Source organism: Pteronotus mesoamericanus, unplaced genomic scaffold, assembly GCF_021234165.1.
Source record: "Pteronotus mesoamericanus isolate MK-2021 breed Mesoamerican mustached bat unplaced genomic scaffold, CSHL_Meso_final contig_20, whole genome shotgun sequence".
In the NCBI taxonomy this organism is placed as follows: Eukaryota; Metazoa; Chordata; class Mammalia; order Chiroptera; family Mormoopidae; genus Pteronotus; species Pteronotus mesoamericanus.
In genome coordinates, this window is record NW_026555085.1 from 92,309,592 (window position 1) to 92,333,055 (window position 23,464).

Here is a 23,464-nt window from a genome sequence, read left to right on the forward strand (position 1 = left end):
TATGTGGTGTTCATCCTATGCATTTGGAATTCTGCTTGTTAAGAGTGGACCTCCCCTTTCCTTCATAGTTTTTTGCGTTGTGATTCCCTGTGATTTTTTTGTATTGTGATGAGAATGTCAGATGGCCTGAAAGTGGATTATACGGAGGGTGATCAAGGCAGGAATAGTGAATCTGGCAGAAAAAAGACAGTTGAGAAATTTTTCCCAAGAATCACCTGGGAGGATTGTAAGATTTAGGATTTGCTACAGTGACATTTAACCTTCCTGGGTACTGCTGGCAGTGGTGTGTTCATTAAATCTTATCATCAATTGCCTCTGCACCTGCTCAGGTGCATTAAAATGTAAGTTACAAGTAAGTTTCTCTTAGTTTTACAAAGGAAGTCTGTAGCTTTGGAAAACCAGCAGCTTGGAAAGAGCGCCTGGACTCCCGTCCCTCTTCTGCCTTGTACTGAGTGTCTCTGACTACTGTGATTTCTCCTTTAGTGAGGTGAGGATCCAGGGTTTTCCCAGGGTGTAGACTAGATAAAGCTTTCTGTACATCATTGCGTTACTTGACCAAGTTACTTGCCAAAGCCTTATGCTATGCTCCAGGTTATTGCGGTTGGCAGGATGCAACAGCCTTACCCTCAAGGAACTTGAGGTCTAACAGGAAAGATGTAAAATTAATGAACAATGATGATCAAGCATGATTGCTTTGATAGGGAGCACATGCTATCATGGACAGGTACATCCAATCTAGTGTGCAGGGAGGTGGGGTCAAGGCAGGCTTTCCAGAACTGGAGTTTTACCTGAGAACCAAAGGTTTGGGGTGGGGGTTTAGCCTGAAGAAGAGGTGGGTCTAAGGTACAGGTGTTCTAGGCAGAGAGGGCAGTGCGTGCAAAGGCCAGACAGGAGGACGTTCAGCATGCAAAGGAATTTAAAGGGTGTTAGCCTGGCTGGAGCCCAGAATGCTGGGAGGAAGTGACAAGAGACAGAGAGAAAGACAGTGGCTGGTCCTGGGTGGCCTTGAAGTCGTATTTAGGAGTCTGGGGTGAATCTCAAGAGGGAAGCTACTTGATGGATCCTGGCCAGAGGGAGGGTAAACAATTAGGAGGTTGCCTGCAGTGTCAGGGGGGACTTGCTGTTGGCCTGGGCGGCAAGTGCCAGTGGGAGTGGAACAATGGAGGTAATTGAGTGGCAGAATTGACAGAACTTGGTGACTGTTTAGATGACAGGGTGAGAGGGGCGGGGGTGGGGATGATATGCAAATTTCTGGTTTAAGATTACAGTGCCATTCCTGGAGGTAGGGGACCCAGGAGAAGAGTAAGTCTGGGGAGAAAGATGTTAATTTCAGGTTTAATCATATACTATGTGTCTGGGGAATATACGAACATAGTTGTCTAGTTGGCAGTTGGAAATTTGGCAGTAGACAGAGCAGAGATTCTGGGGCAAAAGATCTAGATTGGGGAGTCATCAGCACATTGAAGCCATGGATATGAAATAGTTGTTGACAGAGAAGAGAGGAAGGACCAGGAGAGGACACTGGGGAGCACCAGGGTTAGGAGATGAGCAGAGGAGGAACAACTAAGGGAGGCAAAAAGGGGGGGCAGAGAGGTAGGATAGAGGTAGGTAGCAAGTGAGGTTTTGCCAGCCGGTGGAACAGGTGGAAACAGCGAGGCTCCAGGAGGGAGACTGGTCAGGAGGGCACTGTGGTCAAGTAGGAAGTAGCAATGTGCTGTGGGGTGTCTCTGAAATAACAGGTTTAGGTGATGGGACCAGTGACAGCAAGTAGGAACAGGGGACACAGACAACCTTTTTTCAGTGTGTGTAAGACTTTTTTAAGAGCAGTTGTAGGTTCACAGCAAATTGAGAGGAAGGTAAAGAGATTTCCTCTCTATCCTCTGCCTCCACACATGCATAGTCACTCCTGTTACCAGCATCCCCTGTTAAAGTGGAACATGTATGACCAGGAGTCAACCTGCCTGGATGGGCTATAATCGCCTATAAAGCCCAGCTTACATTAGGGGTCTCTCCTCGGGTTGTGTATTCTGTGGATTTGGGACAATGTGGAATGACATGTAACTACCATTATGGTATCACACTGAGTATTTTCACTGCCCTAAAAATCCTCTTTGCTCAGCCCATTCATCCTTCCCTCTCCCCCACCAATGATTTTTTTATAAAAATCCTCTCTACAGTTTTACCTTTTCCAGAACGTCATACAGTTGGAATCATACAGTATGTGGCCTTTTCAGATGGGCTTCTTTTACATAGCAATATACATCTAAGTTTCCTTCATGTCTTTCCATGGCTTGATAGCTCTTTTTTTAAAATTTTAATCTTTTCGATTACAGTTAAAGAGCTCCTTTCTCTTGAGCACCAAATAATATTCCATTTTCTGTGTGCACCAGACAACTTTTTGACAAAGCTGGACTGTGAAGATAGACCTGAGGCGACAGCTAGAGGAAGAAGAGAGGCTTTGGGTCGACGGAAGAGTTTTGTGGATTTGTATTTTTTGTTTTAAGGATGAGGGAAATGGGAGCATGTCTGAGTGTTGGTGGTGGGGATCCAGAGAAAGGGAGCAGTAAGGAGAGGGGAGAAAGGACACAACCCAAAGGTCAAGGTCCTAGAGAAGGTGGTACCTGGAGATGTCATACCAATAAATTGAGAGCAGTTGCTACTTCTTGCTCAGTAGGTCCAAATAATATCAGCATATTATTTGCTGGTCATCAGCATAACAGACTAACCTGGTATCTAGTGGAAGGGAAAAGTGATCAAGATCCCTGAGAACTAAATTTTGACATCGGCCTGGAGAGTTGATACATCCTTGTAGTAGAACAGTGAAGGTATCTCGCTGGCCTTGCCAGCTGAAAGCGAATTGCCTGTGGTTATTAACAGGCATCGAGAAGAAAGCATCAGCAGGACGAACCCCCTGGCTCCTGGTGGATGCTTCATTCTTCCGGCTGCTATTCCTCTGTACTCAGCTCTGCTGAGGCACTTCAGCTTCTGGTCAGGTGCCCTCTGTGTACGGAAGAGCTGGTTGTCTCGGTCTCATTCCTGATAATAGGGGTATGTGGCAATTAATCAGAGGTATGTTTTTAGTACAAATGATTTCCTATGTGCCTGAGGATACAATGAGTGAAAATTATTTTTAAAAATAGATAAACATTTCAGAATTTAAATATTCAAAATAAGGTTGAACTCAAAACAGACACTGGGTCCATGATGGGGTTGCAGTTGCTCAAAACATTTTGGAAACGGACATCTGCAGAACACTTTTCAGAGCATCTTCAGGAGTGGCAGCCTTCCTTCCTCTAAGGTGGCCCTGGCTTGGGGGAAACGGCTGTAGTAATTTGGAATCCAATCAGACCATAAAGAGTCATAACATTCAATAAAATGCGCAGTGGAGATCAGAAACTAACAACAAAATGAGTTTGGTTCCAGAATTTATATCTGTAAATCCTTTTTCTATTTTCAAACCCTGAAAAATATGCTGTTGGGGTGTATCCATGTTGCAAATATGAAAATTCCTCAACAAAAGGCAATTCCCTGTGTATTTGTGAAGAGCCAGGTGCTAGTCATGGACTCTCCGAATAGAGAGTTAGTATGAAGGTGCCTGTGGCCTTCAAGGAGATGAACGAGCTCGCTTGCGCCCAGATGTTAGTGAGTGGCGGCACTCAGTGAGATGACCAGGATCCGGGCAGTCTTGGGGTGTCCTGCTCTGAGGAGGCTCTCTTCCCTGCGTGGCCATCTCAGGCTTTCACAAAGCCGCAGTGGTGCTCACTCCTTCCTCCTCACATTTGAGTGGAAAAGAAGCTAAAAAAAAGAAAAGGTAGCTATATTACGGATGCCCTCTTGAACCTTGTCAGCTCTTAGGTAGTTGTCTAAGATATACCATGAAAGATAAGAAAGAAGTAACTTTTGATAAAAATGCAATTTTTGGAAGATGGTAGAAGTGCCTAGTTGTGGGTTGACCAGAGTATGTTCTGCAACGAATTTTCTTGCAGTAAGGTGACTCAGATGACACAGAGTTGCCCAGGGCTGGTCCTTGAAATAAATAAGGGGAACCTAAGGTATTTGGAAGAACGTGGCCTGCGGTGAGGGAGAGTGTCCGGGAACCATGGTAGTCATAGCTTCTCAAGGTCATGGCCTGTGTAGAACTAGAAACAGTATCTAGTCCTTGGTTATAACTAAGGCTTATTACTACTATTATTACTTCTAGCACTTGAGTTGGAAGGCTTTTAACGGCTATTTTCTAAGTTTTATGGGGGTGAAAATGCTACTTCAGATCAAACACTGATTTGGACTTGGAGAGAGGCCTGGGAGGAGAAGGAAGGGAATCCTTGTTTTCAGTCAACATAAAAATGATTAAGGGCAAATAACTAGATCATTTCAAAAGGCATTAAGTCTCTCTTACGTAGAGACTAAGTGACATCTAATAGTTTAAAAAGTTTTTATTACTGCTTCTAATTGAAATAAATGGTCTAATGAGCTCTGAAAACCTTACTGTTATATTTCTATAAAATTATAAATATAAAAAATAAGGCCTATTTCACTTGGACTATGTCAGAAAGATAAGGGAAATACTTGATATATATTCTTTGTTTACTAAAATAATAATGAACAGGTTTTCTAAATTATAAGGCATTTTCCCTAGAACATTCCACAATTTTATAATGAGAGTAGAAGTGTATCTACTGTATCTGACACCCGGAGTGTCTCAATACTTAACACCTCACCGCTACTTGACAGAATTATTTTAAGTAATAGTCAAGGAATAATACATAGTAATTATTTTCTTGATATCTTCTTTCATTTTAAAGCAAGTAACAAAATAAAGAATACATTTCAATTTTAAAGTATTTAAATTTAGTAAAAACATTTCATCCAAAAAATAGAATTTATACTTAATCATACACACAACGTAATTTTATCACCTCCTTTACAGGAACTGTAGCTTTTATTTCTGTGTCCTAGCCTTACTGCTTTGGCTAGAATTTTATATAGCCGTGTCAAATAATAAGGATGATTATGTATTCTTGTCACATTCCAAATTTTAATGGAAATACTTCTGCTACTGGTTGTCAGCTTAAGACATGCATGGTGTTAAAAAAGCATCTTTGTTTTCCTAATTTTGTAGGCATTTTTATTGGGAATGGATATTTGATGCTACTAAATGTCTTTTTAGCAACTCTAAGTAATTGAGAATCTTTTTCTTAATGGGCCTAGTGTTGTTATGTGTTACATTACGAGATTTCCTAATATTAAACCCTCCTTACATAGCTGAGGTGAAGTAAATAATGAAATGGTGTCTTTGGAAGTGAGGGGGGGAATTTCGTAACATCACTCCCAGGTCCTCAGGACACTCTTTACATTCCATGTCCTTTCCTTCATGAATAATGTTTGACACTTACCTCCTGTCTGGTAACCACTCTGACAATGATTGTCATGATATTATATGTACAGGGTGTGCAAAAGTGCATTTCCAGTTGCGAGTACATGAAACACAGTTGATTCTCATGGTATTTATTACTGTATCATTTATCTCACTGTTATTATTCCATACCCTTACTTATGGTTTACCTTCTAGCTAATGATGGCTGGTAGTTAACCCACCCTGCCCGCCCTGTGCATTATGCATGTGGCAGGGGACACCCTGTGGATAGCTTTTTGGAAGTTGCACCCTGTGGCAGCACAAACACAGAAGCAGGGCCAGCGTGCGATGTGGGGACGAGCATTGCACTCTTGTTGCTCACAAGGCAACAGCCACATACTTGTGGGTAGCGGTTTAGTTCTCTGGTCCGTGAAGACATTTTGTTTGTGAACCAGAGGGCAGAGACTCTGAAGGGGGTGAGGGGTGAATCCCTATTGATTGTACTGTTTTCACAGCTTCCTCGTGCTCTTCTACTCACTGCTGCCGGCCGCTCCCCATCCCCGCTGCTGCTCCCTTCCTGCCCCCACCCCATCCCAGGCCTCTTAGTGGAGAATACAGATGGGGGCTGCTGGCCGTGTGCCACGGTAAATTCAAAACCCTTGTTAAAGAAATTGAAGTGGCATTCATCTTAATTTGAGTGTTTGGCTTTGCATAGAAACAACAGCCCAACGTGTAACAAAGACAAAACTGAAAAACTCTGTTGAAATAGAATTATAACAAATCCTTGATTTACATTTAAACATTTGTTAATGGGTCAAGTAGAATAATTTTTTTTAAGGCCAGTGAAGCAAGGATTAAAGATGGGGTACAGCAATGGTGCATTTCTCGAGAAAATGCCCAGAGCGGGTTCTGAGTTCAGCTGAGTCTGCAGAAATGGAGGCACCCAAAGTCCCCAAGCTAGCCATCCATCATGCAGTAAAGATATAGCCTCTTTAAAGGAACCATGTATCAACAAGAATGGAACATTGCTGGCTTATGAAGCGCTCCTCAGGGACGCTCTTGATTGACAAAAGTCGCACTGCATTAAGTAGCAGCAATATTTTCATAGCCAGGAAGTCATAAAGCCATAGTTAATCTTTATAAAAAGAAAATATTTCACATTTAAAAAAAAACCCCGAGCAGTTCTGGGACTTAACTCCCTACAGGATCTGCTTAAGGTGGAAAGTAACTCTACCTAAATGTGAGAGAAAAAAAATCGTTGGTTTTCTAAGTTGTTAATTACATCCATGATCTGTGCTCTAGTCGCTGTGGTTTGTAAGGCATCTAAAGAAAGGATGGAATTAGTTGCTATTTGGGATCACACAAACCCACTCTACCTCTGGCTTGTTTAGGCTTGTACAGTAGGAAAAAATTCAAGATATGCATATTATATCCATTTTAGATTAGAGTTGAGCCAGAGGCTATGCAAAGTAATTACTCTTTTGAAATCTACTTCATTACAGAGAGGTGATGGAAGAGTTGGAGTTAGCTTGGTGACATTAACTTTGAGTTTTATTGCTGTCATTTTAAATCAGAGATTTTACTGCCACTTCTTGGCATAGCTATTTGGGCCAGTGTATTTATCTGTTAATATGATCCCTTATAGTGAACATGGTGGCGGACTGGATCGCCTGATGGTCTCAGGATTAAACCACGGACAGTAATGGGCTTCAACTGCAGAGCTACACTAGTCCTGCTCTGTGGCAGGAAGTAGGTAGGGTATTTTTTATCACCCCCAACATGGCTGTTTTGAGGTTCACATGCTAAATAATATTTATACTGAAAGTGGTTTGTGGGCAAAGGGATGGTATTCTTCTGAAAGCAGGCAATTTGAAAAAGTAAGAGCTCTGAGAACAGTGAACTCAACCTGTATTCTGAAAACCTTTCATGGCGCTTTGATTTCATTAACTGTGAAAATTAGACTTATTCTTAATTCAGCCAAATATGAATTACTTATGAATGTCTGATTTCCCTCTTCACAGCTGGAGGGGACTTCTCTGGTGCATCAGCCACCTACCTCACTCTCCCCATAGAGTTTGTAAAGTGAAATAATATTTTCCATTCCCATCCACATTTACTTTTTCGTGCAGACTTGCACACGTGAGGAGAAACATCCTGCTGTTGGAGGCTTCTTCAGACGCAGCATTTGAAAACAGTTTGAAATATGCAGAATAATAATAGCAGTGATAGTTTATATTATTTGTTAAGTGTGCTTTCCCACACTATTTCATTCAATCCTCGTAACAGCCCTCTGAGCGAGATGTTATTTTTGCCATCCCTGTTGAATAGGTGAGGAAAAGGAAGCTTAAAGAGCTTAAGTAACGTGTCCAAAGTCACACACTTAGCAAATCTCATTTGGAAACCAGGTGTACTGACCCCCATGGTCCTTACACTGCAATTCTGCCTAAAAACATCGCTTAAAGGGACTTTTCTGTCAAGTTGTGGGTTTGGGAGTGGATAAGTCCCAGATATTCTTTATTTTTTAAAAAATTAATAGCATACTAACTAGTGGAAATTTCAAAGATGTTATGGTAGAATGAATTCATATTTTATATTCAATTTAAGGCAAGGAGAATTCCTTCATTCTTTCAGTATGTATTAATTACAAATACTGATTGACAAAATTTAGAGATGAGAGTCATATATAAATTAAATCACACTAATTTGGTGACAAAAGGCCCTGTTAATCTTGAGCATCCACTGATGAAATGATTAGCAATCATTAAATATATATTGATTGCTACTGTGTTATGTACTCTTCAGAACAAATACTGGTTCTCCTTGGTTCAACTTTTCAGGAGCTTTTGCCATATTAATGTCTTTGCTAAATTCATACCTTGCTATTTTAGTTTATAAGTTCTTAAGATCCAAGGCTTTCCCTCTTTTACACAAGGAGAGAATAATATGGGAACCAAGCATTTAATCAAATGATTCTTTTCTTACTTGGAGTAGTTCTTGAAGTTAATTTGAGTTGCTTCCATAGCCTCCAGCACAGCTTTTGAATATCCATGATGGCATATGGTGTTTGGGATTTGGAAGCAGTTGAAAGTCATTTTGGTAGACAAGTTAGCTAGTGGGTAGTCCTATTTTTAGTTCCAAATCCCAAACGATCAAGTGGAAAACAGAACAAAACAAAAATGTGATTACCAAGTGATCAGGCTGGTTTTCTCAGAAACGTGAATTTCAGTGGAGAAATGACCCATTAATACCTTGATCATGTATACCACCCCACTATTGTAATAGACATAGTCCCCCAGCAGAAATTGCTTTTAAAGATACTTTTTTTCGCATATGTGCCTATGTTTGCTTAAAATATCTATTTAATCATTTGTTGTAAGTATCCCCTTTGCTTAGATTCATGTATTTGAATGGTCTTTCTTGCTATTAAAATTAAGAATAAATATTTGAAATTCAGAGGGTAGCAATGATGAACTTACAGAAATCGGCTGTCTTCTAGACCTTAACTGTGAACAGGAATTAGCCTTTCCGAAGAATTAGTTGACACATTGTACAGTTCCAGTAAGACTGAGTCCATGTCACATCTGTGAACATCACGTGTGTTTGAGTTGGACTGTGTCTAGGATACCTTCAGGCCATTCAAGTGTGAAAAAGACTCATATTAAATATGAGGCTTCATTTTGTTGGAAGAAAAGAGGAGTTTAAAAATAATGAGAAAGCTTTGGTTATGTTGTAATGCCCTATAGGATTAATAACTTTTTTTAAATAATATTAAACTTTAGAATTTCGATTTTACTTCAGATATAGAAACGCACAAGAAAATATTGCTCCCACTTGAACCATGAGGAAAAAGATGGATAACCTATGCTATCATACCTTTTATTTTCACTTCATCAGAAACCTGAGGTCTACAGGCAGTCCGGTGATAGAAATTCCAAGGAGAGAAGGGACACATCATTATTTTGTCTTTGGCAGAGCCCAAGCTGAAGGGTTAGTAGCCATCAAAGAAGATATAAAGAAAACAACTCAGTTTTTGTGAATCTTCAAAAACTACTGAAGTATGGGCTAGCATAATTTCAAATTCCCGGGAACCCCAAACATAGAGAGGATCTGTATCTACTTGTCACCTTTTGCCACTGGCCTTCACTAGATACTCATGGGAAAGATTGGAAGTGGGGCAGGAAACCAGAGAGCCCCTCACGGGTGCCAGCATGCATGTGACGATCAATACCCCTGGGAGACAGACACACAATCCCCCGGTGTCCCAGCACTGCTGTCACAGGACGCAAACGCTGTCATATAGGCAGGGGATGGGCAGGAAGCCTGACCGAACCCGTGGACCCAGGCAAAGATAGGCAGTTGTTGGGATTAAGGAGAGAAAATATAATCTCCCAGCCCAGCACTGTGGCTAGATCAATCCTCTTTGCATGAAGGGAGGGGTGGGGAATTCACTTGAGCTCGGGAACTGAACTGATGTTAAATTGAGGTCTGCCGGAGCTGAAGAGGATCAGGTTGGACCCAAGACCCAGCAACAATGCTAGGTAGCAATTGGCTGTTACTCATGTGTGGAAGAGGTAGGAATGCTGAGAAAGCCTCACCTCCGAAGGTCACCTTCACAAGGTCTGTCAGCGGCCAAGGCTGTAGCCAAGGAGAATAAAGCAAACGCATTTTGACCCCACCATGAGACCGACATGGAGTAACAAGCCTGAATCTGGGGAAGGAACATGGACACAGGGGGAATCATTTGTTGTATAAATGTGGAGTGGGAACACTAAGAAAAACCCTCCATTATTAAGGGGTACAAACTTCCATTTATAAAATAATCAGAGAAATATAGTGTATAGGCAATATTGTCACTACTATCATAACTTTGTTAGTGACAAGTGGTTACTAGGCTTATCACGGTTATCACTTTGTAAGGTATGTAATTGTCTCTTATGTTGTACACCTGAAACAGATATAGTATTTCAACGAAAATTTTATAAATTCCCCCCCAAATAAATATTTTAAAATTCCACCCCGCAAGAACCACTGCACGCACACACATTTGTCACTCAGACCTCCCACACAGGACAAAGCGGCTGGAATGGACCACTGAAAGAGTTCATAGTGCTTGCTGCACTGAAGGTTACCGTAGCAGCAACAAAACACAAACCCACCTCAGCAACTTTTAGATTGACTCAGTTACATGCAATAATAGCTTTACAATGGAAGAGATATGCCCGTTCAGGAGGTAAATGTAGGTTACCTCAGTCTCAGCTGTTCTTTCGTATACAATGTTTTTGCATTTAATGAAAAAATTACAAGATATACAAAAGAAAAAGGAAAAAATTACCTACCAAAAGAAAAAAGTCACTAGAACTAAACCCAAGAATGGCTAGGATGTTACAACTGTCAGATAAGAACTTCAAAAATAGCTGTTAATTATAAAATATATACCATCCTAGCGTAAGATATTAATAATGGGGGAAACTGGTATGGGTTTATATTGGAACTCATAGTACTCTTTTTAATTTTTCTGTAAATCTAAAACTGTTCTAAAAATAAAGTTTATTAAATGTTACATTGTTAAGGAATACACTTAAAATATATTGTTAAGGATATAAAAGGTCAAGCCAGAGACTGGGAGAAAGAATTTGCAAAGTGCCTATCTGATAAAGGACTAGTAACTAGAATATATAAAGAACTCTTACAACTCACTAATAAGAAGAAAATCATCTCAACAGGAAAATGGACAAACATTTATAGCTTCTCTAAACAAGATATATGGATTTCAATTATACACATGCAAAGATATTCAACATCATTAGTCATTATATAAATGCAAATTAAAACCACAGTGAGATACCATTTGTATGGCTAGAATAAAAAGCCTGTCAAAACCAAGTGCAGTTAAGACTATAAAGCAAGTACTGTGCTGGTGTGGCTCAGTGGATTGAGCACTAGCCTGCAAAACAAAGGGTCACTGGTTCAATTCCCAGTGAGAGCACATAGCTGGGTTGCAGGCCAGGTCCCCAGAGGCAGGTGCACAAGAGGCAACCACACACTGATGTTTTTCTCCTGCTCATTCTCCCTCCCTTCCCCTCTGTCTAAAATAAATAAATAAAAATCTTAAAAATAATAAGAATTATTTTTTAAAAAAACAATATGAAGCAAATAGAACCCATACATTTCTGATAAGGATGCAAGATGGTCCAGCCGCTCTGGAAAACAGTTTGGCAGTTTCTTATAAAGGTGAACAGAAGCGGCCCTGGCCAGTGAGGCTCAGTTGGCAGGAGCACTGACCTGTGGCCAAGGCATTGTGGGTTTGATTCCTGGTCAGAGCATGTACTCAGATGGTGGGTCAGACCCCTAGTCTAGCTGTGTACAGGAGGCAGCTGATTTGTTTCTCTTTCTCCCTTCCTCTCTGCCTTCCTCCGTCTTTAAAAGCAATGAAAAAAAATGTCCTCAGGTAAGGCTGATAAAAAAATTTTTTTAAAGGTGAACAGACATTCACCATATAACCAAGCAGATTCACCCATAGCTCTCTACCCAGGAGACATTAAACATATACCTATACAGTACCCTGTATATGAATACACATAGAAGCTTTACTTAAAATAGCCCAAACTTGAAATAACCCAAATTTCCATCAACTTGCGAATGGAAAACAGACTGTCATATTTATAATATGAAATACTCTTGAGCAAGAAAAAAGAACAGATTACCAATACATGCAATAACATGGATAAACCTCAAAAGCATGCAAAATGAAAGAAACCATACACGAAACACTACATAGTAGATGATTCCATTTATATGATACTCTAGAAAAGACAAAACTAGTGTTCACTTTGGCAGCACATATTCTAAAATCTGAGTGGTACAGAGAAGTCTACCATGGCCCCTACTCAAAGATGATGTGCAAATTTGTGAAACATTCCATACTTTTATATCGATTCAAATTGTTCTATATAAAAATGCTGTTGAAAGGTACAGCAGAGTTACCCTAGTATCTTTTTATTTTTACCTGAAACTTTGAATCCTTTCTTAAGACTATAGCAGGAAAACAGTGTACTTTTTAATACTTGCTGGATATAAAGTGTTTGAAAATTTTAATTTTCTTTTATGTATGCAGTCTCAAAATATGAGGGGGGTGGAATACAGCAGATCAAAACTAATTTTTTTGTAGATAGCCAACATTTCTTCAAACTGTTTCAGTACCAATATATGTTATACAAAAGAGAATGGTTTCCTAAATTAACTGATTTAAGGGTAGGTGCTAATGTTATACACCTTTTTTTAATAAAAAATAAAATATAAATTTTACATAGTGAAATTCACTGGATTGCATAGAAAAGGAGGGTAAATTATTGTATGCAAATTATATCTCTACAAATATGTCAAGAATGCTATTAAACTCTATAAGAACATGTGGTAGCTTCTCAGAAAATGATTTATAATGTAATTAAAAAACATTTGGCAATTTCTGTCTATGATAATGCTATCTGAGGGACCTCGAACCAATTACTTTCTTCTGGGGACCTTAGTTTCCTTAACTATAAAATGGGATAAGAACTGTACATATGTGATTTTTGTTTTGTGATAATTTAATTAAATAGAACACATAAAGGGCTTAGAAAACCCCCCAGAACATGGTAAGTACTCCAATACTGTTATTTGTGACAATGTTGATGTTGCTTTAACTTCTACCTATACTAGGGGACTAAGGCATTAGATCTCCAAGTATTCTTGATGACCTAAAGTAAGAATTTAGATACATGCTAGTCTTTTACTCCAAACCTGATGTTTGGTTATGCTGTTGCATAGACGCATTTCTGCATTTATTCAAAATATTTTTATTGAGCACTCTCTGTCTCTGTTAGGGGGTGGAATTACCTTGAAAGACAAGACTCAGTCTGTGTCCTCAAAAACGAAGCGGGGGAACAGAGCGGTCAGTGAGGGATTCCAGGGCATTCACTGCGGTAGGTGTGGTGAGTGGGCGAGGGAGCCTGTTGTGGGAGTCTCTGGAGTAGGTGTCTCCTCCAAGGGACAGGAAGATTTTATGAAGGTGACGATAATAGGGCTGACCCGTGAAGTGGTGTGTGCTGGAGGCAAGCTGGTCATCAATTTTGCCTTTTTAAGAGTTTTTGGGAAGTCCATGGAACACTACTACAAAAAAAAAAAAGAACTTAATCGGTGTGAATAGTATATGATCTTTTAGTAACTCAGTTGATAGCCAAAGTATAGGCAGCTAGAGGTTACAAGGGATAGGATTCTTTTTCCCATTTTTGACTTGGCTCTGTTAGTCTCAATGGAATGGTCCAGCTCACACCACAGCCGTCAACATACTAAAGAGAGCAGTTCAGATTCTGAATTGTGGTGTGAACCGCAGTGACTGGTTTCTTGAGGCAAAAATCAGTTGACACCTATGTCACAAAATTTGATGAAGAGAGAATCATCTGTCAGCCTCCATTAGAGAAGCACCAGTGACTGTCAGAATTTCTGATTGTGGCTGACAAATTCTGCGTCTTGAGTGCGATCAGTCTGTTGATACATGCATCTACAGGTACCAAAACACACTGAGACAGCTAGCACACCTTCTGGAGAAACTAGGTGGTTTTAGGATGGTGATAAGACATCAGTCTGGACATTCGTCTTAAAGTTCCATTGGACAGATACAGGGACAGCCCCTGGCCATTACTCTTGGATATGCCAGAGACCACACCTGGCCTTTTGACATTTCATTGGTGGCACGTACACACCACTCTCTTCAAATGGCCTTCCAATGAATTCCTGAGGTGGAGTTCACTGGTGATAAAATGGGCTTGTTGCCATTCAGCTAAAAAGCATGAACAGTTGCTGATAGAATGGAGAACAGTGTTTTGCAGGAAAAATATTGTAAACTTAGTAATTTTTAGGCTTAGATTTGGTGAGTTTCATATTTTTGTTTAGTTCTGCACTACAGCATATTACTGATTATTATTAATTAACATTTTACCATATTTTGCCATGTATACTGCACACTTCTTTTGCCCCAATTTTTGAGGGAAAAACAAGGATGTGTATTATACATGGGTAGTACTAATTCCGTATCTATATAAATGTTTTTAATTCTTTTACTTATGTTTATGAGTTAAAAGTGTAACTCTAGAAAGCAATAATGATATCCATATGCAAAATAACACCCTGGAATATGATAATCAGTTTTGTTTCTAAATATAAATAAATACAAAATTGAATTAAAAAGTTAAAATGAAGGATTTTTTTCATGAAAGTTTTGGCAAAAAATGTGGGTGCACATTATACATAGGAGCGCATCATACACGGCAAAATATGGTAATTCCATTCAGCAAATATTTATTGAACACCAAGAATATGCAAATCAACGTTAGGTGTTAAGTGGGGAATTCAGAGGTAACTAAAGTATAAATTGTGCCCTAATGGAATTTATCTCTATGCCTGTGTCTACTTCTGTCTCTACCTGTGTCTCTGTCTTGGTATCTGTCCCCTGAGTGTGTGTGTGCGCTCTACCTTTGTCTCTGTCTCTGTATAGGCCTTGAGCATGTATGGGCATGCACACACACAAATACGTCCACAAATTTGTATGTAAGAAATATATATAAGTAAGTATACATAACATTTCAGTATGATCTGAATGCCAGAATGAAGTATAAACCAAGTTCTATGGAAGCACCAAAAAGAGCTATTCATTTTGGGGACTTGGAGGCTCTTTAGAGAGTACCTGGCCTGGGAAAGATAGACCGGGTTTCACTTGGCAGGGCCACATTGTGGACTAGGAGCTGGAAACTGATGGCACTAGACTGTGGGCTCTACAAGGATCTTATCCGTTTACAAACTTTTTTTATATTTAGCACCCTGCTACAAATCTTTAAATGAACGTATGCATGTATCAAACAGGAGAAGCAAAATCGCAGAGCGAAGAAACTACCAGGAGAGGCTGGGGGGGTGGTCCACAGCGGGTAGTACAGGATGGAGGCCAGTGGTTATGTGGTGGAGGGTGCAGCTCCGGATTGGCCTGGGTTGTTGAGGGACTTTCCTGTGGTGCTGAGGAGTTTAAAATTTATTCCACCAACTGGGACCTGTCAGATATATTTGACCTGGAGAGTTACCTACTCCTATATATTTTTATAATACTCTGTCATACTTTTTACCATATTTTGATTTCTTTCCCATTCTCTCCTCAGGAAGTCTTCATCTCTTCATCCACAGGTAACCCATTTATTTTGTGCCCCCTTACCTTTTATCTTCTGAGCTTTGGTTTAAAAAACTTTGTCTGTTACTCTGCTCCCTTGGTAAGCAATTAACTTTTCTATTTGTATTGGTCAGAAGCATATAACTCATGCACAGGGCAATCCTGAAATGATTGAACATAGATTTAATCACTGACTTTTAATTTGCTTGGGCTGCCATAACAGGATACCACAGCCTGGGTGGCTTAAACAACAGAAGTTTATTTTCTAACATACCTGGAGGCGAGATAGGAGTTGAAGATCAAAGTGTCGGCAGGTTTAGCTTCTTCTGAAGTGTCCCTCCTGGATTTGCAGGTGACCATCTTCTCACTGTGTTCTCACGTGGTCACTCTCTGTGTGTTGTCTGTGCGCTAATCTCTTAAGGTCCCTTTCTTATAAAGACACCAGTCATGGTTTTAGGACTCATCCATATGTCCTTATTTTTCCATAATTACCTTTGTCAAGGTCCTGTCTCTACTACAGTCACATTCCGAGATACCAGAGGGTAGGATTTCAACCTATTCATTTTAAAGGGGAACACAATTCAGCCCACAGCACTGACCTAAGGAGCTTTATCTATGCTCTACCGCCTGGCAAGAAGTCATGTTGGGGGTTAAGTCAATCCGGATCACATATGGTAGGAACCTGAGCTTGAATCTAATGGCTCAGAAGCTGATGGAACTAGATTGTTGCCTAGTAAAAGTGCTTCCTTCTGAAGAGGTTGGTCTCTAGCACATCCAGGAGCAGTCCTATTACAATCATCTTAAGTAAGTTTGGAAACCATGACCATAAATCCATAGCATCATTGTATGACATTTACTAGAGAATAACGAACAAAACAAATGCTAAACAGTTCAGTTAATGGGATCCCAGGCTCTCAAGTCAGATGCACCAGGCTCCATCATTTTTGATCTGTATGACCTCAGGCAGATGGCCTAACCTTTCTCTACCACTCTTTCCTTATCTATAAATGCAAGCTAATGTTGTTTCCTACCCGTAAGATTGTTCTAAGGGTTCAATGAGAAAAATATATATCGGGCACTTAGCATAGTCCTTGATATGTAGTAAGCACTCAGTAAGTTTACTAAACTAGTAAGTATTCAATGTTAGCTATTATTAAAAATGAAAACAAATCTATTCACAGGTATATTAGCAACAGAACTGTTAGCAAAATATTAGCCTTTGCAGCCATATTTATGCAAATTGAAGAAATAAGTTTTCTTAAGTTGGCAATCATATGTTCCAAATGTTTTACAAGCATCATAAGTATTGTTTTGTAACCTTATCAAATAAAGTGGGCTATTTATTCCTGTGTTATACTATTATAATGTCTTTTTTCTTGGCCTTATTCTAGTAGTTTGATGAATACCAATTTAAATGTAACTTAGGTGGATTTCTCTTCTGGACTTGAACATCTAACTCTGTTAATAGTATAAACTTTAAGTGTCTCACTTATGAGGTATGCACACAAATAAGTTATTACTTTATGTTGTTAATATACACAGGAACATTGGATGTCGTTATTGCTTCATTGCAGATGATGTCATAGGAGTTTTGCATAAAGTGAAGGTAGTACTCAGAAAATGCAGAAAACACTCATCAGGAAAGATTTCATTGGACCTTTTATACTTCCTGCCCACTTTATCTCTACTTTAGAATAAAAGCAGTCAGTGAATATTAATACTTCCCATGTCACTTATTTTGCTAGTACTATACTCATCTTAGAACATTTTAAAGTATCCAACAAAAATAAGCTGGGAACTTATTAATACTTTGCAATGTAAAACTGTTTTTGAATATTATTATAAAATGAATCTTTCAGGGTTTGCCAAGTTTATACAATGCAAATGGTAACTGAGATACTTTTATGTTGTGTGTTTAAAAGGATAAAGTTAATTAAAAAGATGTATTCATTTTAGAGATGGATTGAGAGGACCTTTTAAAATACCATGTATAGTTGGGGTTCTTGAGCATTTTTTTCTTACAGTGGTCTTTTCTTCAAGTGGATTAGTCTTTACCATATACAGGAAGATGTTTTTCTGAAATCTACGTTCTGTTTTTAAAAAAAAAATGACAAACAGAACCATCAAATAATGATAAGTAAGAGTTTTTGTCAGAGGAAGGAAAATAGTTGTCGTCTATGTTTGAGATTTCTCTTTAGTAATGATCCTAGAATTTTAACCAAAATTGAGATGACATGGACGGGGATCCCATTAATATGAGCACGCACACACACGCACCCCTCCCTTGTTGGCATTCACCTTGGAGCCAGGCCTGTGCACGGTGCGCAGGAGGCAGGTGCAGACAGCGCTCCTAAGTGGTGGGCATGTCAGCTCTCATTTCCCTTCTGCAGAGAAGTGCAAGGGGAAGCAGCCCACAGTGCCCCCTGGAGCCCGCCAACTCCTTCCTTTAGTCGGCATCTTGGAGGCGTGCCATCCAGCCTCAGCCCCCGCCACCTCAGCCACAACTGGCTTGTGGTTTTGGTTTCATTTTGTTTTTGAAATCTTTGAGGTTATTGTTGAGGATTGTGTAATTACCTTAATAAGCAGAGCAACCAGGGAGATGCGAACCTTGCAGACAAAGGATTTGTTGTCAACGCTAGGAATCACCAACCGAAAGGGAGAGAGTGGGAGTGTGAAGTGCCTTGGCCTGCAGTTGAAGAGTGAGTGAGATGTGGGGCCAGACCAGGGCTTCCAAACACTGGGACAGGAGTCCTGTTCTGGGTCCTAGCTCAGGGGGTTTTGCATAATCAGCCTTCTTTGCAATTTCTGCTGTTTAATGTCTTAATATGTTTTCCTGAGAATGACGAAATCATGGTACACATATCCACGTTAATCCAAGTTAACCTCTGTCTGAACCTGACCTACTTTCCTTTACAATTAGCCTTATTTAAAATTGTAAACTACTGTTTTTGACTAAAGTGCTGTTAAATGGTGTTCTGTTTATAAAACATAATACCTTTTTTTCCTACTGTAGATCCTTCCTGGCTTGAGAAGGCTATGTAACAAAACCAGAATATATATTTCAGTGATCCCAGGACATTTAAACTCCCATGGACTTAAAAATAATAGCTTTTTCTGTTTTAAAAAATTTTAGGGATTAAAGAGATTCTTTAGGCTTAAAAATGCTTAATTAATTTTTATCCACATATTTTAGAAAAACACTTTAATCATGTTTATGTGAGTAAAGTCCAGTCCACGGAGGAAATCTACAGTAAAGTCATAATAGTCAGTTAGGATTATGTAAGTTGTAGGATTGAATTTGGCAACCCATTTAAAATATTCTGCCTGAAATTGCAGTGTTTAATTGTAATCTCATATTATTAGCAAGATAATTGCTGTTTTAAGTCTGCTTAGTTCCAGAAGATGGGAAGGCAGGCCAGTGTCTTACTCAGCTCCTTAGCCCCGAGGCCTATCACCCAGCAAACGTTGCACTGAATGGAATGCTCACCAAACGGACACTTGCATCTATTTGCATCTAATTCATTAATGTGTACACACCTATCAACCCACATTCATGTCAGAACTATACTCATTATTTACTATAGGTCGTATGGATTGGCTTCCAGTGCAAGAATTTAGCCCATGCCAACAGAAGCGTCCTGTGCGAGTCAGTTGGATAAGTGGAATTTACAACAAGCGATATTATAGAGTTTATTATCCTTTTGTAAATGGTGTGCTACATATCCTTTATGGCAGTAAAATTTATAATAAATTTACGAATGTGTATGTGTGCGCATACATTTTCCCCCAGGAGAGCCAGTTATTAAATGTTTCGCAGCACCCCACTGAGACTGTACTTTATAACTTCCATGATTTTTTGGTAGTAAAGGTTACCTGAGCGCTCCTGGGCTGAGATTTGGACAGCTCTGTGTCGCTTCCCACGGTAGGCGCACGCGCAGTGCAGTGTGCCCCAGGGTTGGTCAGGCACCGGGCGGGGAAGCAGTCTGGCTGCGCTGCCATCCGCAAGGTCAGCGCATTCAGAGTTCAGACTCCAATGTAGTCGTGGGATGTAGGGGCCCAGACTAATCCATTGAACCCAAGGGTAGAGCCAGGTTTTATGAAGCATAAAGCTTTTAAAATTGAGGTGGCCCCTTTTAAGGAACAGAATACACAATTAGGTAAAGGCCTAAGAAAACCCAGGTAAGAAGTCCTAAGGGTTCAGCTGCATAGGAAGTAGACCCACCTTTGATCAAGCAACGGGAGCATTTAAGGGACGGAGCAAGCTTTCAGGCTGAGGTTGAGAAGGTAGACTACAGGGTTCACAGGAACATCAGGGGTGGCAGACGAGAGAGTCACTGCAGGTCTACCAGGATGATGAGTGCTGTATTAGAGAAAGAGAACCAAAGAGTGAGAGAGGGAGGGGGGAGAGAGAGAGAGAGAGAGAGAGAGAGAGAGAGAGAGAGAGAGGGAGAGGGGAGAGGGGAGGGGAAGGGGAAGGGGAAGGGTGGGGAGTAAAGATTGATTTTAAGAAATTGGCTCACGCAATTGTGGGGGCTGGTGAGTCTGAAATCTGTAGGGCAGGCTGGCAGGCTGGAGACCTGGGGAAGAGTTGATGTTTCAGTCTTGTGTCCAAAAGCAGCTTAGAAGGAGAATTCCTTCCTGATTCCTTTTTGGGGGTAGGGGTGGGGTACTTCAGTCTTTCCTCTTAAAGGACTTCAACAGATGGGATGAGGCCCACCCACATTATGCAGGGTAATCTACTTACTCAAAGTCTACTGATTTAAATGTTAATCACATCTAAAAGATACCTAGCAAGGATGTCTAGACTGTGTTTGCCCAAAAAACCAGGCACCATGGGCAAGCCAAGCAGACATAACCATCACAACCACCAGAGCAAGTTCTTGGCCTGGACCACGACGGGGGGCCAGGAGGACAGGTGACCTCCTGCCACAGTTTGGAGATGGCCTGCCGGGGAGAGGGACTGTCAGTGAAATGCCGTGGTCAGATTCTTGTCCTGCCATTGGCTGCTTTGTGTTCGGGCCCCGTGGGGGTGGTGAGCCCTTTGGCTCTTCAGCCTGAGCTTTCTACTGTATGAAATGAGAACATTCACAGATATGTGCCATGTCAGAGGTGAAAGGAGGGGGTTTTCAATGTTTGTTTTTTTTGTGTAGAACCCTTTTTGAGGCAAAATCTCATAAGAAATCTCAAAGCCAAAAACAGAGACAAAAGTAGCTTCTGTGAATGAGTGGCTGGGGCAACAGACAGGAGCCCTCCCATCCCCCACTTTCATTGAAGGCTGAGTAACTGAGCATCATGGTTTGAGATCACTGATCAGGTAACATCTTAACCCTACTTCCTCATCCTGGTTTTTTTAAACCACTGAACCGATGTCCCAAGATCACAGAATGACAAAAGTCAAGATTTGAAGTCACATTCCTTCTAACTGCAAAGCTCCTTTTCTCTCTTAAAAGCTGTGCCATTTGCCCTTTGCGTGCATTGATTTGCTTAAACGCAGGTGTACGTTTTGACAATTTCACATGAGAGCATCCTGGCAGAAAGGACTCTGTTGCTGGAGAGAGTTGCAATGAGAACAAAGTCAGAATTATGTACCTTATATAGGAGTATGGAAATTTTAATTTTTTAAAAATTTACTGAGTCTTTTTATTGGTGTTTATGGGCTTGATTTATTAAATTGGATATAATGATCAAAATATACAACCTTTATGTCTAAATAACTTGAGAAAGGACACCTAGTTCTAAAGTTACACAAATGTTAAGTATTGAGAATTCTGGTCAATTTTCCTTAATACGTCCAACACATAGCTATTATCTGTCTTGATGAACTTACAGTAGTTGATAAGGAAGGACAGATATTTGTGAAATATTAAATGCATAAGTTAAGTAATAACTTAAGACGGAAAATCAGGATGGTTTTTAAATAAAGATTTTTAAATCTTTATTTAAAGATTTTATAACCTAAAGAATGGCACTTGAGTCAGATCTAGATCTGTGTTGGGAGGAGGAGTGGAGGCATTCCAGAAGAATGTAAAATATAAGCAGATGTGTAGAGTGGGAAGGAATGCGCAAGGAAGAGCAAGACCCTCTCTTTTTAAAGATAATTAAAAAAGTGTATTTACAATTACAAAGATACTCCAAGGAGACTAATATCTTTGAGGTGCCAGCATACAGTGAATAGACATTTATAATGGATCTAATTTATAGAAAGGCTCCCTGTGGTAACACAACCTCTTCATAAGAAAACTGTTGGTTTTGCAGAGCTGGAACCTCTATCGTGGACGTCAGGCCAATTAGCCAGAGTCAATGTATGGAGTCTGTGATTGGAATAGGATGATTGCACCGCATGCTCAGCCATGTGATGTAAACAGTACATACTGTATCTACACACACACACTCATATGAACTCCAGTAATTACGGAATACGTTTAAGAGGCAGTGATTAAATCATTCACCACTAACCATGCACAGAAAGTTGTGTTCACAGTAGCGCCACTCCTCAGAATGGCTTGGGGAGTCTCTCTCTCATCCTGCTTTTACTTCTCATAGGCACACAAATAAGAAAGGGGTCATTGTTTCCTTTTGTAAATTTAGAGTAAGGAGATTTAATGCTGATGTTGCAGAGTGGGTTGTAGACAGAATTGCATCCACTGGGTGACTCGGGAAGAGATGAACTATTTAATAGTCTTTGTGGGTGGTATATTCGATTTGATTTTTTTCATTTCATTTTTTTTTTGCATATTATGGTTTACTTTAGAAATGCAACATCCTGAATGAATAAGAAACCATCCGTAATTTTGCTTCAGAATCCACTCCCCGAGTCAAAGTTGGCAGTGTAAAACGCTCTTACTTTATTGCTCTAGACAAAGCAAGTGTTTTCAAAGGTAATTCTGAATAGCTGAAATTCTTTGGCAACAAAATAATTCTGAATAGTAGTAGAAAATTTATGGATTTCAATTAGACTTTGTAGGGTATCATAATTCCAGTTTTATATTCCATGCGGTTCAGTGTTTTGGATTTTTTAATGGGGCCAGTGCAGTAATAATAAAAGTGATTCAAAATGCACCCAGTAATTACAGAGATTTGCTGTTGCCTTTGCGTTAAAAATGATGATGATTTACACTTAGTGAAATTGCGATCTGTGGCTCTATTTAGGGTATTCTTGCTATTAAGCTGCTTATTAGTTATGGTCAGTGATTTAAAGCTTAAAAGCTACATTAGAGGGTTGTAAAATAATTTATTCTTTAATAGATAATAGTAAATTTGAAACAGACGTTAGGTTAATTATAATCTTGTACATTAGAGGGATATGTATTAGCCTTTGTCTCTTCTTCAGTCTTTGGAAATTCATTTCAGATAAATGGAAAAATGGGTGATTGGGTTAGACAGCCTGGTTTATAAATAGTTAACATCTTTTCTGAATATTCAGGCAAATCATTTTACTTCTCATTGTGAGTCCTTCTCCATATTAAACAAATGCTAGTTTTCATTTTAAATTCGTCTTTGTTCCTGGTTGACACTGCTTAAATTAAGCTGAAGAGATTTGGGAGCAGGGGTAATGGGGGACGGGGATAGAGTTAATGATGAGCACACTTTAAATTGGCATTGCAAGAAGGCATTTATCGTTATTCCTGTTACTAATAATTACGTATGTACGTGTAAATTTACATGTATATGTGTGTGTGTGTATTTTAGGATTCACATGCTTCTCATTGTAGTTTTATGTAAGACATAAATCCAGTATAAATATCAGATATGTAAGAATATGCATTTCTTATAGCAGTAATTAAATTTGATATTCAAATTCCTGTGTTAATGTTCTTGTATAACGCTTGAATGTTATACTAAATCAAAAAAAAGTCACAGGTAAAGAAATTCTGCCTAAACCTGTTCAATCAAATCAAATGAGGAAATAAGTGTATATT

General features: G+C 39.7%; 1 protein-coding gene and 1 non-coding gene across 2 annotated transcripts in view; both read left to right on the plus strand.

Annotated features, from left to right (window-relative positions):
• SAMD5 (sterile alpha motif domain containing 5) overlaps positions 1 to 23,464 on the plus strand; it is a 41,242-nt gene that overhangs the window by 2,903 nt on the left and 14,875 nt on the right. The gene's annotated exons all lie outside the window — the stretch shown is intronic.
• LOC129067996 (U6 spliceosomal RNA) lies at positions 12,175 to 12,281 on the plus strand. Its single transcript, XR_008528817.1, has one exon. It is a non-coding gene; the product is annotated as a U6 spliceosomal RNA (small nuclear RNA).